Here is a 19,752-nt window from a genome sequence, read left to right as displayed (position 1 = left end):
TACCGATGAGCATCCAACAGTAAAACATGCCCTGACAGGGGTCGGGGTTCCGACGCTCAGTTGAAACAATAGCTAAGAGCCGAGCGAAAGGCCTAAGAGAAGGTGACATACTGCTAACAGTCCTTACGTAGCACCCGCCCGGAAGTCTCCCCAGCATGTCAATGCAAACGACAGGCGGGACGTGATGGGCGTGCCGCCCGGCCGGCGCAGGGGATGAGGGCCGTCCGGACGACGCTCTTCGTCCAGCCGGCCGGCCGGACGTCCCGGCCTGTGGTGTATAGAGAAGGACGAACATCTCCTATCAGCTGTCACGTCCTATGGCTAGGCCATACTCCGAGTCTGACAACGAGGTGTTCTGTTGTCCCATCGAAGACATGATTGGACTGTAGCAGTATGGCGTCAGGTAAGCTTTCTGACAGACACATACCGAGGTATGGGCTGCGGACACGTACGCACCTTGGTGGACGTGTAGGAACTCTTTCACTGCTCTATATAAAGAGCCGCATACTTCGCCGGAGGTACGTGTGGAACTCCTTTTGAGCTACTTTTTCCACCATTTGCTTATCTGACTTGAGCGTCGGAGGGTCGCCGCCTGGAACCCCTTCCCGGCCCGACTTCTGTGCAGGTTCGCCGGAGCTTCGTGCTACCAGTCGAAGATCCACGTCAATAGTCGGAGAGTGCCCCGTGCCCAGCGTCCGTTGGTTCAGTATTCGGACAGGATCACTAGTATTTGTCCTAGTGGGAGCAATATTGACCTATCTAGTTTATTAGTGTTCTGTTTACTGTCGTTATGTACGAACAGTGTTAACTCATTTAGTTTTTGAGTCATGTAATAATTTCTGTCGTTATGTACGAACAGAATTATATAATGAAAAGTTATGTTATATGTTAACAAACTTGGAAATGATTAGTTCATTTCATGACATGATTAGTTCATGTGAATATAATTCGTTCATATATCCATATGATTAGTTCATATAAAAAATGATTAGTTCATTTTAATAATGATTCGTTCATTAGATGGGTTGTGTGTAATAAAATTGATCGATGTTGATTAGATTAGAACATACGAATGATGAGTGGAAATAAAATTGTCACTTGATTTTGTAAACTAATTCTAATTTACACTGAATCAATAATTAATTGCACATATATGAATTATACTAAAATAATAAATAATGTGTTTATTTATGTAGATCATGACAACTAAAAACATCATAGCTGAACTCAATAAGGGTAAGAAATTATATGGAGATAACTACAAAATCTGGCACCTCAAGATACAATACATTCTTGAGGAACAAGAAGTTCTAGAGACTGTAAATCAATTGATGGAGGAACCGGTTGATGGTTTTACAGCACAGCACAGACGTGACCTTGATACCTATAAGACATGGAAAAGGAAGGACTACATTGCTAAGGGTATATTGATTAGTTCAATGGTGGATGACCTGGTATTTGAGTATGAGCCATTACCATCTGCTCATGCTATCTGGGTAGCCCTTAGAGAGAAGTACAGTGGAGTAAGCTCCGTCAGCTAACTATCAAATTTGATAGTTGTAAAAAGCGCTCGAATGTTACCATGGCCCAACATCTCAGGGAGATGGGTAACATGATTCGAGAGCTTAAGATTGCTAGTCATGCGTTGACTGATGAACAACAGGTTCAAGCAGTTATCCATTCCCTTCCTGATTCTTGGGAAATGATGAAACAGAATTTGACCCATAGTGAGAGTATCAAGACTTTCATCGATGTCTCACGCCATGTTGAACTTGAGGCGGAGAGGATTGAATCCGTAGGATTTCTGGTCAAGCTTTTGTAGCTGAAGGTTCTGGTTCCAAGAATAAGAAAAGATGGTTTAAGAAAAGAAAGGGAAAAGGAAAGGAGGCTAGTGCTGTTGCTGTTAAAAATCAAATCAAGAAGAAAGGAAAGAGATATGGACAAAGACCTATGAACAAGTTGACTTGCTTCAACTGTGGCAAAAAGGGTCATTTTGCTCGGAATTGTACTGAGCCTAAAAAGGTAGGTCCATTGTTATCTTCTTTCCACGAGCAATATGTTGCAAGTACAGTGTTGTTAGCTGATTCGTATCCTTTGTAGATTATAGATTCAGGAGCAATGAACCACGTAGCACGTGATCGAGCTACATATATGGAGTATCGTCTGGTACCAGCTGGCAACAAATGGATATATATATAGAAAATAATACAAGAATTGAAGTCAAAGGCATTAGCACTTGCAAGCTCAACCTACGTGGTGGGCGTACCTTGTTTCTACATGATGTCCTGTATGCTCCTAAGATTCGACGGAATCTGGTTTTTGTCATTTGTCTTCTTAATTTATGTTACAATGTAAATTTTTATAGCCGTTGTGTGGAACTTCGAATTAACTCTGTGTTAATTGGGTATGGTTATGTAACAAATGGTTTTATGGTTCTTGATGTAGAACTGAATAATAATGATGGTTGTTTTCCAAACATTGCTCTTACTAGTAATGATGATGTTAATGATGAAATTTGGCATGCTAGGCTAGGTCATAGGACAAGAACGAATGAATAGATTAACTAAGGAGGGTCTTTTAGGCACTCATGCTAAGATTAACTTGTCTATATGTGAGCATTGTCTTGCTAGAAAGACGACTAGGAAACCATTTGGTAAGGCTATTAGGGTTGAATCACCATTACAATTAATTCATTCGGATATTTGTGGTCCAATGAATATGAAGGCTAGAAATGGAAATTCTTATTTTATTACATTTATTAATGACTTCACACGTTTTGCTCATGTGTATTTGATTTCTCACAAATTTGAAGTATTGAATTTCTTTATTCGTTACTTGAACGAAGTTGAGAATCAATTAGAATGTAAGGTTAAAACCTTGTGCACTGACCGTGGAAGTGAATATTTGTCTGATCAGTTCAAGACAATGTGTAATGAGAAAGAGATTATTAGACAGTTAACTATCCCTGAAACTCCACAGTAAAATGAGGTTGCTGAAAGAAGAAATAGGACTCTTCTTGAAATGGTTAGGTCTATGATGACGTAGGTTAATTTTCCAATCTCCTATTGGGGAGATGCATTATTAGTTGCGGCCTATATACTTAACAAAATACCTTCAAAGTAAGTTCCATCTACCCCACATGAACGTTGGACAGGCAGAAAGCTAGATTTAAGTAATCTGAGACCTTGGGGGTCAGCTGCCTACGTTCATGATAAGACTCATGAACATGAAAAATTAGGACCCAGAGGTAAGAAGTGTATCTTTATAAGGTACTCTGAGACTTCTAAGGGTTATATTTCTATTGGTAAGCAACAAAATGGAACCATCTCTGAAATAGAGTCAAGAGATGCTACTTTTCTTGAAACTGAGTTCCCAACACGAGGTGAAGTTGATAAAATAATTCCTCTATATGAGATAGAGGAGGAGGATAGTATTCCTTTATCAACAAATCAGGTGATGTCTGAATCTAGTCAACCTAGTGGGAGGAATTTGCCACTGAATGAGTTAGTTTCTCAACAGTCTAACATTCGAAGAAGTAGTCGTCATATTATTCCTCGGAGAAGGTTTGATATTGAGAATGAGGCATTGATTATTCTCCCGGTTGATGATGAGGAACCTCAAACGGTTGAGGAAGCTTTGAGAAGCTCAGTTAGAAAAGAATGGAAAATTACAATGGATGAAGAAATGGAGTCAATGAGAAAGAATCAAGTTTGGGATTTAGTCGATCTTCTTCCGGGTCGAAGGGCTATTGGGAATAAGTGGATTCTCAAAGTAAAGAGGAAAGCAAATGGATCGATTAATCGATACAAAGTTCGATTAGTTGCAAAAGGATATACCCAAATGGAGGGTATTGACTTTGAAGAGACATTCTCCCTAATTATGAAATTTGTGTCAATACGTGTTATCCTAGCTATAGTAGCACAATATGACATGGAATTACATCAGATGGATATAAAAATGACTTTCCTTAATGGTAATCTTGATGAAGAAATTTATATAGTACAACCAGAAGGTTATGTTGCTGAAGGCCAAGAAAAACTGTATGTAGACTTAGGAAGTCTATATATGGGCTAAAGCAAGCGTCGAGACAATGGAACATAAGATTCAATGAAGTCATTTTGTCTTATGGTTTCGAAATGATCAATGAGGATCATTATGTTTACCTAAGACAGGAAAAAGGAAAGTTTGTCATTTTATCATTATATGTTGATGATATGCTAATAGCTGGAAGCAACATAAAGTGTGTGATAGAAGTTAAAAGTTGACTTTTATCACAATTTGACATAATAGATATGGGAGAAGCAGAATACATCTTAGGAGTGAAGATCATTAGAGACCGATCAAAAAGGCTTTTGGATTTGTCTCAAGAAGCTTATATCACTAAAATGCTACAATACTTCAATATGTCAGATTGCAACATTGAACAGATGCCTATAGCAAAAGGTACTATTTTGAGCAAAAGTATGTATCCCAAGACTCCTAAGAAAATAGCCGAGATGAAAAAATAACCATATGCCAGTATCATTGGTAGTTTGATGTACATTATGTTGTGTACTCGTCCTGATATAAGTTATGCTGTTGGCTTAGTTAGTCGTTTCCAGTCAAACCCAGGATCGAGACACTAGAAAGCGGTGAAGATGATATTCAGATATCTCAAAGGAACAGCGGATTATTGTCTCTACTTCCAAGGATCATATATGAGCCTAAGTAGCTACACAGATGCAGATTAGGCAGGGGACCTAGATGACAGAAAATCCACATCTGGCTATGCCTTCTTGCTTCTCATGGAACAACAAGAAGCAGACTTGTGTAGCCTTGTCGACAATGGAAGTTGAGTATGTGGCTTGTGTAGCGGTTGTGCAAGAGGTTGTCTGGCTAAGAAGGTTCCTGAAGCATCTGAAGATTGCTGATAACAGTGGGAGTCCTATTACAGTGTACTGTGACAGTCAAGCTGCAATAGCTTTTTCCAAGGATCCCAAATATCACAGCAAAGGAAAGCATATAGAAATTAAGTATAATTTTATAAGGGATATTGTTGACAAGAAAAAGGTGATTCTTGAGTACATCCCTACACGAAATATGTTTGCTGATCCTTTTACTAAGCCATTGACTAAAGAGTCATTTCATGGACATGTGAAGTCTTTGAGACTTCGAAGAATGTAACTAATTGTAAAGACATTTTGATAAATGAAAAATGTCATGATCTATTCATTGGATATGTCTTTGTTACATTCAAATAAAAGTCTCGATAAGCATGTTGGCAGATTGAAATTGGTCCACTCACATGGACAATCCTTTCTATTTGTTAAGTGCAAATAGAGATAAGATCGTTGCTTATGGGACAACTTATGTAGCTATGAATAGAGACATAGCCATAAATTAAGGTCACCTTGATAATTGTGTTAAGATGAGATCATTTGTGTAATGATCGGAGTAAATGCACCCACCATTTACTAAATCTACTTAAAGGCCATATTAGAATTCATATGTTGATTTCAGGATTAGACATTAGGTATGTCTAGATTGAAATCTATACGATGTTAAACTTTAGGAAAAACGTGCGTTCTTTTTAGTAAAGAGAATAACATCATAACATGTGATTCATACCACATGTGCTGTGGCGACAAGAAGGATAGTAGGAGAATAGATCTCTGCTTCTCTACTATGTGAGACCCTTGAGATTATAAGTTAATCTCAATCTTACCCAAAGTGACTATTTAGCTGTCTACTTGAAGTTCTGATCAGTGTCTGTTACTTTAGTATATTTTCTATTGGCTATGGATGATTCGGTCTATATATGAAGCATAACTAGGAAAGCGACTGATTATAATGAATAGATTCTAGCTAAAAAGGAAGATTAAAATTGATTTACATCTGTGACATTTATTCACTGATACCAGTTACATTTTTAGTTCAGTACATAAAATGTAATTGTGAATAATTTGTTTGATTGGAGATGTTGAACATGCTCTTGATATATAGTCAATATGAGGGATTAGAGATGTTCATGATGATGTAAATAATTTAATCTGGGGTAAAGGCAAGTCATTTATGTCTCTGATTCGTTCTGATCCGGTGATAAGGATGGGGGACCCTCGTCGGCGGAAGGTCAATGACACGCGGAGGTCAAAGGTTAAGAGATTTAACCCTGAGACCCGATCGACCGGAATAAGAGGGCCGACCGGCCGCCCGACCGGCCGCCCGACCGGCCGCCCGACCGACCGGAACGAGATGGCCGACCGGCCGAGAATCCCCCGTGGAATAAAAGACAACCCGACTAGGGGTCGGGTTTCCGATGCTCAGGTAAAAGGGTTTCAGGGCCGATCGGGCTGTCCGTTCGGCCGGGGCACAAGGCAACAAAGACAGGCAGGAGCAATCTCATCCGAGCATACGACTGAGGCAGAAGTGATATGCCTGCCGAGCGGCCTAACCGCTCGGCCCTGGAACAGACAGGAATCGCAAGAGGACAAAGGAGACAGGGGATAACATCATCCTCGAGACGCCTGCCGCCGACAGGCAACAAGGTTGGCGGTCGAGCCGTACACAGGATCATACGGTGGAAGCTTCCACCGTCACATCCGGGATATGCTCGGACGATTGCAGAATGGCGCCAGAGGTACTTTTCTGGCAGGGGCTCGTTAAGGTATGTTCGGGGAAACGTGCATGCATAGAAAAGCGTGCCCGCTTCTCCCCCGGGGTCCTATATAAGGACCCCCAGACGTCGACGAAGGTATGCGCAAATCTCTACTGTAGTCACAGTTACGCTGCCTCTCTCGTTGCCTGACTTGAGCGTCGGAGGGCCGTCGCCGGGAAACCCCTCCCGGCTCGGCTTCTTTGCAGGTTCGCCGGAGATCTACACCAACCGTCGGAGACAGCGGAGCGTGCCACGTCCCCAGCGTCCGTCGACTCAGCGCTTGGACAGGATCACATTCCATGGGCATTTATATCTCTGATTCGTTCTATGGAGTAGCTAAGTAAGGTGTGACAATCTTCTTAGCAGTTGAATGCTCAATGTGTTTGCTGTCGCACGAACCATTTTCCCTAATGTATATATGGAATAGATGTTCTTATTTGGTCTTTGTGACTAATTAATTTTACTCTGGTCTTCGTGACTTGATCCTCATAAAGTCTACGTGACTTATTTGGTCTTTGTGACAAATTTTGCTCTGGTCTTCGTGGCATGATCACCTTGTAGTCTATGTGACCATATAACATTATGGATTGACTTGGACGAGTGGGAGATGTTGGACGTTACAGGAGACGAAGGGGGTCGTCTCTTTCGTTGCTGCAAACGTCTTGATGCTGCAAGCGCCAAGGAGACGAAGGGGCGTCCTTTCCCCTTCGTCTTCCTTGACCTTCCTATAAAAGGAGCGTCCAACCAATGAGAAAGGTAACAGCGGATGAAGCAGAGGTGATCAGAGAGCGCAGCGGAGTTGTGAGGTGATCAGTGAGCGTTGGAGAACGTCCAGAGGCTGAGATTTAGTTCGTGAAAAAGTTCGAGGAGGTTTCGAGTGGTGATCTTCTCGGCGACAACAGCAGCGACGTCTTCGACGATGTCTTCAGCGAGTTCATCGAGAGATCCATGTAAGTTATTTACAGTTTACATTTTGGTTGTATTTCATGCTATCCGAACCAACATGCATATCCTCATGAAAAGAAAATTCCTGCCCCCAGGGCATAGCGCAGACGGTGGGCGCATGGTATCTCTGGCGTAATGGTCAGGGGTCGATTCTCAGGAACTGACGACCTGGGGTTTACCCCGCCATGCGCCTATGGCCTGTGTACCTGCATGAACCTCCCTCCATATCCATGGGGCCGGCACTAGGGGGGCCGCTAAGGTAGCGGATCTACCTTTTTATGAAAAGAAAATTCCTTTCACCCTTAATTAACTTGATAATTACGGCTAAAAATTGATATTATAATTTATCTCTTTTCGTATAATTTAGAAACGAACTATGATCATCGTTTAAAATCAGGGTAATCATTTTTTTATTATAATTGATAATGCAATTAAAATTACAGTTTATTATCGATCTCACTTTTTTTATAAATATTTTTATTTTTTAAGAATTGTAATATGTCATTATCAATCAAATTTTTTTTTTTATAATTCAGGTATCTAAATTCGGGATCGAATTAGTAGGAGAGGAATGATCAGGATGGCAATTTAGATAAGTGAGATGGGATTTAAAAAATATATTAAAATATCCTAATCCAAACATGATCCGAACATGAATATAACTTGAAATCCTTAAATCTGAATCTAAACTTAAATCTGACCAACCCTGAAGCTAACCTAAATAACTTAAATAACTTGATTAAAAATATTTTTTTTATTTTTTCTATAATTCACTTTTATCTCAATACTTCATTATTATTGTACAAACATTAATATTGATATATATATATATATAAAGAATCTTAATTTTCAAAATTAAATTTAATTTAATCCTAAAAAATCCACTAATATCTAAATTTGAGTCAACCTAAGTCAACCTGAACCCGATCGAAAAATTTCTAAACCTCCCACCCGAAAACCCCCAACATGAACTTATTTTTTTCAAATCGACTCGGACATCATGAAACTCCTAATCAGTCGACTCATAAAAAAATCAATCGAATTGATTTTTGTTTTTGAATTAATTTCTTTCTATGTTGAAGTTTTAAGCAAATCAATCGACTGATAATGAAAATCAGTTGAATCAATTTGCTTCAATATCAAAGTCGGTTTTGGGCAAAATCGGTTGATTGACCAAATAATCTTGAATTGATATAAAACTAGCTCTTATATGTTCAACTAGTTCTCCTAATTATATTCATACTTTCAAATATCAATTTGATTCAATACATTAAGAGCAGTGATTTTTTTAACACAAATATTTTTGAAAATTTTAATTCGTGTTCAAAAAATCACTATAGGCATGAATATAATTTAGACGAATATATAGGAACTAGTTTCATGTTAATCCGAAATCATTTAGTCCATCAGTCAATTTTGGGCAAAATCAGTTGATGGACCAAATGTCCTCAGATTGATATGAAACTAGTTCTTATATATTTAGTTAGTTCTCCTTATTATATCAATGTCCTCAAACATCAATTTGACCTAATATATTAAGAACAATGATTTTTTGAATACGAATACATTTAAAAAATTTAATTTGTGTTAAAAAAAATATTACTATTAATATATTAAATTAAATTTATATTTGAGGGAATGAATATAATTAGTAGAACTAGTCGAACATATAGAAGTTAATTTCATGTCAATCAGTTCATTTGGTCCATCAGTTGATTTTGCCTAAAATCAGTTAATGGACCAAACACCATCATATTAATATGAAACTAGTTTTACGTGTTTATTTAGATCTTCTGATTATATTCATATCCTCAAATATTAATTTGATCAAATATATTGATATAAGTGAATTTTTAAACATGAATTAGATTTTTTTTAACACATTCATGTTTAAAAAATCACTACTCTTAATATATTAGGTCAAATTGATGTTTGAGAGTATAGATATAATCAGAAGAATTAGACGAATACATATGAGTTAATTTAATGTCATTTTTGAGTTGTTTAGATCCATCAAACATCAATTTAACTCAATATATTGAGAGTAATAATTTTTTTAATATGAATTAGATTTTTTGAATATATTCATGTTCAAAATCTAATTCGTGTTAAAAAAATTATTGTTCTTAATATATTAGGTCAAATTGAATTTGAAGGGTATGCATGTAATCAGGAGAACTAGTCGAATATATATAAATTAATTTTATATCTATCCAAGATCATTTGGTCTATCAATTATTTTTATTTAAAATTAACTTGATATCGAAGTAAAGCAATTCGACTCATTTTTATTATCTGTTGATTATTTATTCAAAATTTTGGCACATATAGAAATCAATTCGATAAGTGTTAAAAAATCAGTCGATTAATTTTTGAATAGAAATTTATTGGACTAATATTTTATCAGTTAATTGATTAGAAATAAAATAAAAAGTAAATACAGGATGATTTAACAATTTTAAAACTAATTTACACAGTTTGCCAGTTTGGTAATTTAAAAGCATCTACGTGGTTTCATACAAAACTGATAATTCTAATATAACACCCAACGTCATATACATTCCATCAATCAGAATACTTAAGAATGGAGTCATGGCTGGATCCGTACAATCAATCATCGGAGGGAATCACTTAATTAAGGTCCGTAAACTAAACTACCAATCTCATTGGATAATAAGACACTTAACTTTAAGTTTTTAAGTCATAAAAAGTGAATCCCTTTTTTTTAATCAAAAGATTCTCCAAACTTAAACATTTTCTAAATTATTCTTATAAAATTAGTTTCATAAAAAAATGAATATAATTACGTTTATGAAAAATATATTTAATAAACTTCTTTGCGAACAAAGCGTCACTGAAAATTCTTTCTAGAATTTTCTTTTGATCCGTGGAAACACGAGATCGGATTAGCTTGTCAATTTTTTTTTTTACGCAGAGGATCCATAATATAATTACGGTAGAATTAGTTGTGATTTAACTATTGGCTGTGCCCTTATGTTATAATTTAGATCAAGATAAATATCATCTTTACGTACAGAGATTAGTAGTCGTCCATAATTTATCTTAATTGACGGGGACATTCGGAGCAAACGTAATTTATCTCGACACCCGATAGTCCGGCCATCCGTTCATTATCGACAACCTCTCGACCATCCATTCCAATTTAAATTATAATTTAAATAAAAAAATTATAATTAATTACGATGAAATCATCATTATAATTGTCAAGACTAATATTATGGACCATCAAATTTCATGTTGATCGTACCTTGAATTAACGGTAGCACTGAGCCGCTTTTGCCACCATTATGGACCATCGAATGAAATCCCTTTGAAAAGGAAACTCCAACAAAAAAAAAATGCAAAAAAAGGGAAAAAAAAAAATAAAAGGAAAAAGGTCTCTCTCACCGTTGGCAAGCTTAGTTCGGCGGCAGAGGAGGAGCTTCAGAGGCGGCACTCCCGCCGGCGAGAAAAGGCTGGATTCTGAGGTCTCAGCTCACTGCTCTCCGTGATCTGTTCGTGGTGGTGGTGTTCCGGCGAGATGCCGACGATTCGGTACGAGATAAGGAACGAGTACGGGCTGGCGGATCCGGAGCTCCACCGGGCCGCTGACAAGGATGACCCCGAGGCCATCCTCGAAGGGGTCGCCATGGCTGGCTTCGCTGGCGTACTGCGACAGCTCGGGGATCTCGCGGAGTAAGTTGCTTATGCCTGGCTGCTTCTCGCGTTTTGTGTCGTTATTCCTTTTCCCTGTGCCTCAATGGCGATGAAGTTTCGGGCTTTAGGATGAATCTGTGTGTGTGCATTTGACATGCAATGTTATTACTACTGCTTATGGGTGTCATATCTGAGTAGTTGAGCTGTTAGACTAGGGTTTACGTGGCTACGTCAAATCTCAATTCTTTGGTTGAAAAGAAAATTGCCCACGTAAATTCGGATTTTACATATAATATTGTTCTTGTTTCATACTATAGTTCAGGAAAGAAATGTTTTGTGGATCTTCGAAGAGTATGATTCAGAGTGTCTAGAATTGTTATGTTGCGTCTGAATTCGGAGACCATATGAAGAAACACATTAGATGGAAAACAATTACTAACTGACTGATGGAGGAGTTACGGTCGTACTCAAATGGTAAGTGCTCAAGTAGAAAGTGACCATAAAGAAACCAGGCAGAAATGTAAAGGACAATGAAGATGGCTAGTTGCTGCGTTGCTGCATTTTTTCCAACTAGGTAACACTAATTGGTTATGGTGTGTGGATGTGGCATATCTTGAACTAGTGTAGTTGTAGAATTTTTGCTATAGTATTTTATTCAGCTCGACTACAATGATCATAATTGCTGATATTCCTTTTGCAGAAACAGAAACCTAAGTTAGTTGATGTTCATGAATTGTTTTTCCCACTTATGTACTAGAATAAACATAATCTTCTTGTATTGCAAACATGCAATTTTATGGAAACAAACTCATAGCGATTGTTCTTCATTAACTTCTTAATATTTGCTCTTTTAAATACATCAGCTTTATTTGATTCCTTTCCTTGGAATTTACTGTTTAATATGACACACCCTTATTCTTTGAAATAGTTTCATGCATAGTGATGCGATTTGATTGGTTGTGACTGCTATATGTTTCTACATATTCTGAGAATAACTCATGCGTCTTGGTGAAATATTGCAATTTATGTCAAGATTTATCACAGTATGGATCTTGTAAATAGGTTTGCTGCAGAAATATTTCACAACTTGCATGAAGAGGTCATGCGTACTGCTGCTAGAGGGCATGGGTTGATGCTTCAAGTCCAGCAACTTGAAGCAGATTTCCCAGCAGTTGAGAAGGCTATTTTCTCTCAGTCTAGTCATTCAGGGTTTTCATACAGCAATGGTCAGTATGCATTTTAACTTTTTCCTCCAAGAAATTCAAATTCAATCTTTTAAATCACTCGTTTAGTTCCAGTTTCCTGGTAAAGGAACTGGTTTTGTTGTTCTAATAAATTTGTTGCATCAAGACAAATGGTTAAACTTGGATCGACAATGGAAAAGTTATTTAGCTAGTTCTTTTAAGTTGCTTCTTTTGTTCTAGTTCTTCCTAGGTGAAGCAATTGGTTTTGCCATTCGGTAAATTCATTGCATCAAGACAATGTTAAGCTTGTATCAACAGGGGACAGTATTTTAGGTAGTTCTTAAACAAACAATCTTGTAACAACATAGATAGTCCATATTGAAAAATGTTCTTTATGAGACCTTCATTTTGTATGCTGACATCATTGCTAGGATGTCAAATGCAAGTTATATTTCACTTTGAAAATTGATGGGCGATCTAGCACTCTAAAGAGATTGGAACACTCTTTTTTCAAATTGGAGCTTTATCTTTCTTGCAAGAAGAAATTATCTTTTGCAAACCCCCAATTAGAGAAGAAAACTATTCCGTATCCTAATCTTCTGTGTTTCCAAAAAATTACCAACCACACTTCCTTTCCTCTGTTCAATCAAACAAAATAAGAGACTGTCACTAGAGTTAACAATTCCATAGTCTTGTCTTACTTGCTGTCTTCACCACTTGTGAAGACAAACAAAGAACTATAAGATATAAATTTCTTGTAAGATAATACTTGAATATTTTAAAATTCTTATGTAGTGCGCATCTTGTTTCTAGTGATAAAATGTTATCTAGAACTCTGGAAAAATGAATGAATAATGATTGTGTTGAAGATCATCTATTTTCTTGAATCAAAGGTTTAGCAATAAAGTCTTTGTGTTTATCAATGAAAAAACTTAAGCATAAAAGACCGATTCATGCAATGTGGCTCGCCTATTTGTTTGTACCATACAATTTTAGAAGAACTGGATGGCATATACTTGGATATTAATGTTGTTTCCTAATGCTTCTATTGTTGCCTTCATCTAATCATCAGCAGGTATTGATTGGCACTCTAACTTTCATCTGGATCAGAACATCATCACTCAAGGGGATATGTCACGGTTTATCTTGGATTCGTATGAAGAATGTCGTGGCCCACCTCGGTTATTCATACTAGATAAGTATGATACGGAGACTGACATATAGCTCAGAATTTTGAATTTGCGCTGGACTAAATGGCCTGTTTCCTTCAGGTTTGATACTGCTGGTGCAGGAGCTTGTTTGAAGAGGTACTCAGATCCATCTTTCTTTAAAACAGAATTAGTTTCCTCTATCTTGATGGAAGCAGAGAAACCAAGAGAGAAAAAACCTCGGAGGACTAGGGTAAGACATCTTAAAGGAACACATTATTTTTGTTTTGGTCCTTTTTTACAATAAATAAATATCCTCTTCTTTGACTTGCACAACTACATTCTACTATCTCTTTAATAGCTAACCCTGTCTGCTGAAAAAAAATATCTTCACTTTTTTAGATTGTTAAGAATTGTTCTCAGCATTGACAAAAGTTAACCTGACTTTCTTTTCTTGCTGAATCACATTGGAAGACTGATAAAACGCTAGAATTTTTATTGTCACCACGTGCAAATACTGAGTAAGTTCAATCAGCACATACAGTTTGATCAAATGATATAAACCAGCATCAGTTCTGAATCTTGTTCTCTCTCCTTCTGTTGGTCTTCTATAGTTCAAAGCCAGCAAGTTCAGTTCAGGTGGCTGATAAGTCTGCTACCAGATTTGTGAGGTTGAAATCAAGGAATTTGGATGATACCAATGAAAGTAAATTGAGTGGCTTAAGGAAGCATCTTCTTCAACTGCATTTGGATGAACAGAAAATTGCTTTCGACAGTTCTCAAAGTTCTTCAAATTTAAATTCAAATCTAATTGATTCAAGTGTACCAACTTCTCTAACACACGATACAGCTATGAATATGTCAGAAAATCATTCTCTAGTAGGAGATTCATGTCCTACCATGAACAGTAAAGAAGAATCGACTAGGATCACTGCATATGAACTAGATGGCCGGAAGGCGGAAGCTAAAGAACTTTCAGAATCAGTGCATAGGCCAATAGTGGGCGTACCTTATACTCAGAGAGGATATAATCTTGTGGACAGTAGGGAAAACTCAGCTGATTCTGACATTAAGTCAGAAAGCAGTGCCTATGACAATGAACTTAGTGATATAGTGAGAAGCACATCTCAGAGGGTGGCAGATCATAAGTTAGTGAGGGCTGAACTTCAGTTAGAAGGCAGTACTGATGGCTACAGGACTGAAGACATTGGTAGTGAGCAAGAAAATTTCATGGATACACCCAACAGCATGGAATCAGAAGTTGAAACACATTTAATAAATAAAGGTGTACCAGATATTGGTGCTTTGAAAAAGGAAGGTCAGGAGATAAACACTCACACTAGTGAAAGACTAGAGGAGGTGCACACTCAGATATCCGAACCTGATTATACTGGGCCAGTAAGATCTAACAGTATGCTAATCAGTGGAATGACAAATCATACTAGTAACCTAGATGAAGTATTTACAAATCAGGAAGCAGAGGATACCCAGGAGCCTACTTTGCCACATGGTGAGGTTGCTAACTCTGCTGATTTAGTCTCTGATGAAGCCAGCAATATGGAGACATTTGATGATCCCACCACGTTGCAACCAAAAGAAATCATAAATGAAAACTGGGATTCTTATGATACTTATCCTGTTTCTGATTTCATAAATATTAATCCTGAAGAAAGTTCTGCACCCTGTTTAATTCCTGGAAACAAAAGTACCTCAGCCAGTAACCATGCCCAATTAGAATCTGATGAGATTGCCAAATGCTTCAATGGTAGTTTTGTCTTTCAACTTATTGTATAAACACCGTGTTCCTGTTTTTCTGTAACAACTCTTAACATTTTTATGCATATTTTGTTCAATATGACAGGTCCACCTCATCAAGATCCATGTCTATTTGAGAGAACTCGTCCAGAAGATCATGTGGATGCAGACATACATATAGTTGATCAGCTTTCCTGTCCATTAACTAGAAGCACTTTGGTGGAAGACCTTGAGAGTGAAGATTCATTCTCCATGACCACAATAGAAGAGATACAAGTTCCAGTGGATCAAGAAATAAAAATTTTTGCCTCCAAAGATGCAGCAAACAGTTCAATTCGAAGAAGCATCTTGCCAGTTGCCTCAGATTTTGTCCCTGACATCTACAAGGATGCTTTACATTGTGGCGCATTATTAGCAGATGTGGACGACTTTCATCATCCTGAAGAACTACTGAGTGATGCATCTATTTGTGTGGAAGGAACTGATGATCTAGCACAATACCATAGGACTGAAAACTCTATTATTGGATGTGACTCTGTGCTGCTAATTTCAGAAGAGGCAAAATCCAGTCTGGACTTGCCTGATGAAATTTCCAAAACAAAGCAGGAGAACGTTGTTTTAAAAGATTCTCTTCCATATGATGAAGTTCTCCTTCAAACCTCAACTACAAACATAGGAAATTCCCCAGAGACAGTGAATCAACATGCAGAAACATGCCCAACCCAAAACATATCACCTCTGGCTCATGTTATTTCCACCATCAGCATTGCGGATTGTGCAACAGAAATACAATCTGTGCTTGCAGTCGAAAACATAAAAGTTAGCATTGAGAATGGTGATGATGGGATAGAAAGCAATTTCTCGATGCCCACAATATTGCAACCCCAGTTTGACTATTTTTCGAGCACAGAGGAACCCTTGGAATCTCCCAAGATGAACTTGGGTGAGGAATTCCAAAAGTCCTTCGAGGGGAACAATGAAGAGAAGACACCTTTATGTTCTTCTAGAGAAATATTTTCCGAGAGTGTCAGTAATTCCATCATGCTTGATGATAGCATCTGCAGTTGCTAGAAGATAGTAATGATCTCGCATCCTTTTATGAGCATCAACCAATTAACCATGAAATGTATCCTTTGAACACGGTGGAATCTTTAAGTTCTCAAAGCACTCTGAACATGGAAGATTCTCCAGGATTAGACCCAACTGCTTCATGCTCTGGTTTGCCTGTGAATAATTCATCTAATGCAAATGATACTTGGTTACTTGGTGATATTCATGAAACTATGCCGGGTGGCCATGTCAAAGCATATCCTGTTCTTGATGATCCATATCTAAATTATCGTGCTCAAAGTGAACATTCTGATTCAAAGTGTATAGCGCAAGGTGAACATGAAAGTGTACAAGGAGATATGCCCTTGCCAACCAACTCAATCTTTGATTTTGTTTCTGCCATTCCAACTGGCAATGGAGATGTCTCTACCTTGCAAGCTAGCGAAGGAGGTGTCTCTACCTTGCAAATTAGCAATGGAGGTGTCTCTGCCTCTCAAGCTAGCAAAGAAATTGCATCTGCCTCTCAAGCTAGCAATGAAGTCATCTCTAGCTTACAAATTAGTGACCAAGAATTCTATTATTTTCAAGATAGAAAAGAACTCTATGAAGCTAACAATTGTGATGTCTCTACCTTACAAGCTAGTAATGAAGAAATATCTACCCCACAAACTAGCAAAGAAGTTGTCTCTATCTTCCAAGCTAGCAATGAAGAAGTTTCGCCTTTACAAGTTTGCAATGCAGAATTCTCTACCTCACAAGCTAGAAATGCACATTACTCTACCTTAGAAGCTAGCAATAAAGAATCAGGATCCTTACATCAAAAAGGTAAATGCCTTGAACTGGAAATTCCAATTCATTATATTGAATTGGAAGATAAACCATCAGAAGGACCTGAACCAAATTATCGTGCCTTAACAAACAATGTGTTACTCCATATGCCAGCATCAAATACGGATGAGAATGCAAAAATGGATTCACAGGCTCATGTTTCATCTGAGTGGAATTCAGAAATTTCTGCACATCATGCGACTTACGATATCTCTGATATGGCATTCTATCCCTTGTCAGGCTCCGATGTGAGTGCTTTTGAGAGTACATCCAGAATATCACACCAGTCTCAGGAAGGCAACTCAAATTCTTCCTTCCCTTCCCAGAATCATGAAGAAACACCACCCTCACCCCCACTTCCACCTCTTGAATGGAGATCTCAGAAGCTGTCTTCTCTGTTGCCCAACCAAAATCCAATTCTAGCTTTACCTAGGGGAGACTTTTTTATGTCATCATCAGACAGCACTCCAGAAAATCCATATCTCGCCTCACCAATTAGTTTATCTGAACTACCACCACTTGTTGCTGATTACAGCAATCAACCTGATTTCCTGTCTCGAACAGGCAAAATTGCAGATTCACTACCATCGTCTTTGTTCATGGCGTCATCTTTAGAATGTGACAAGAATCAACATGCTCGTGATGCATATGAGACAATAAAATTACCTCAAGAAGATTCGTTGTTGATATCAGAAAGCCTATCATTTCAAAATTTCCTGTTGCAGAAAGATAGTATTCAGCCTTTGGTGGAGAAAAGATCACAGATTGGTGAATTTTGGACAGATTTAGAATCAGAGAAATCTGGTTATTCTAACGATAGGCATCTACATTTGGAGAACGAAGTGGTTCAGTCTCAGAGCCCTTTCTTGGTTGAAACTAGCAACTTGGACGATAACCATCATATTCTGTCACTCTCTTCGGGGCTAGACATGCCCCAGCATGGCTATGTGTATTCTTTGGAAAGGATCCAGCCAACTTTATTTGCTTTTGTACCTACCAAAGAAGGTGAAATGTTTGGTATTAACCCTCGTTCCATTCGTAATCGCCCTAGAAATCCATTGATTGATGCTGTTGTTGCTCATGATAGAAGCAAGGTAATGCAGTCTACTTGGTTTAATGCTCAAGTTCCAACCATTTAGTTCCCTCATGTTTGTCCACTGTCCTGCAGTTGAGAAAGGTGTTAGAGGTGGCTAGGCCTTCTGATGAGTTCAAGGCAGATCAAATGGATGCATTACTAGAGTCCAATATTTTGCAGTTGAGGAAGGTATCGGAGCTCGCTAGGCCTTCTGACAAACCTAAATCAGAGGAGAAAGATGCATTATTAGAGCAGATAAGAAACAAGGTTGGTGCGTTTTCATAGACTGTTGGCCACTTAATCGGGTTGTATCTCTTCTCTTGATTGTAACTTGGGCAAACTTCTTTTTTCAGTCATACAGTCTGAAGCCAGCAACTGTTCTTTTGAAGCCAAGCCACAAGAGTGATTCAACGAACATTAGAGTTGTGGCCATCTTAGAGAAAGCAAATGCAGTTCGCCAGGTTAGTCTTAAAATTGACATTGTTCTTGAGTCACTAGCTTCTTGATTGCTGTTCTGCTTAGCATCTGCTCTTTGGATAGGCAATGGTCGGAAGCGACGAAGATGATTGTGAAGATAATTGGAGTGACTGCTGAAGTGTTGAACACAAATTAGTTTGTGATAAATTTAAAGCTGTCCCAACTCTGCTTAAGCCAAAAAAAAAAAAGAAGAAGAAAAAGTGCAGTGCAGACACGAAAGCCACTTGTAATCTAAGCATTGTGTACAGGTCGTTCTCTTTTTCAACCCTTGTTCGGTTTGTATTCTATTAAGGTTGAATTCTGTTTGATTGTATCATGTAACATATCTATCTAGAGCAATAGGCCCTTGTTCAAAATGTAGAGGAAACACGTTTTCTTGTGTTGATAGATCTTCTGGCTTGAACATTCTAAATGTTGGTCCAAAAGACCAAATCTTTGGGTATGACTTATGATCCAGGGCCATGTTTGATTCATGTAATGTTTTATTTCACATGGTAATACATTCTTAAGCAAATGCTTTCATTAAAAAATGAGGATGTTATGCACAAAAATATTGTTAAGTTGACGAACTGTTATACCATAGGCGGATCCAGAGGGGGGGTGACATCGGCGGTCACCCCCCCCATAATGGAACCCTTAGTAGTATGGGGTTCCACCGGTGGAGATAGAAGATATTATCTTTTATTTCATGTAAAAATCGTCCTTCCATATTTGAATTCCTGAATCTGTCACTATGTTATACCATGTAACATGTTAACTAAACACATGTAACATGCTAACTAAACACCATATAGAATTAAGATCATATGGTGTATGTTTCATCGCATTTCTTAAAATAAATTTTATTAATAATTAATATCTGGACTTTTAAAAGTGAAAATGCCGAAATTACTCCAGTGTCTACTTAATCATCTTTCCGATTTTAATTCAACATACACAGACCATAATTATTATTTTATTTTTTAAAAATATTATTGATTTTGTTTTAAAAGAATCGAA

General features: G+C 37.7%; 1 pseudogene; it reads left to right on the top strand.

The window, feature by feature from the left end:
- The first annotated feature begins 10,946 nt into the window (after window positions 1–10,946).
- Window positions 10,947–18,953, top strand: LOC121992809 (annotated as a pseudogene).
- Window positions 18,954–19,752: the final 799 nt, after the last annotated feature.

This window comes from Zingiber officinale, chromosome 6B, assembly GCF_018446385.1.
Source record: "Zingiber officinale cultivar Zhangliang chromosome 6B, Zo_v1.1, whole genome shotgun sequence".
In the NCBI taxonomy this organism is placed as follows: Eukaryota; Viridiplantae; Streptophyta; class Magnoliopsida; order Zingiberales; family Zingiberaceae; genus Zingiber; species Zingiber officinale.
The sequence above is the reverse complement of the archived record's forward strand: the minus strand, read 5'-3'. Positions and strand labels throughout refer to the sequence as shown.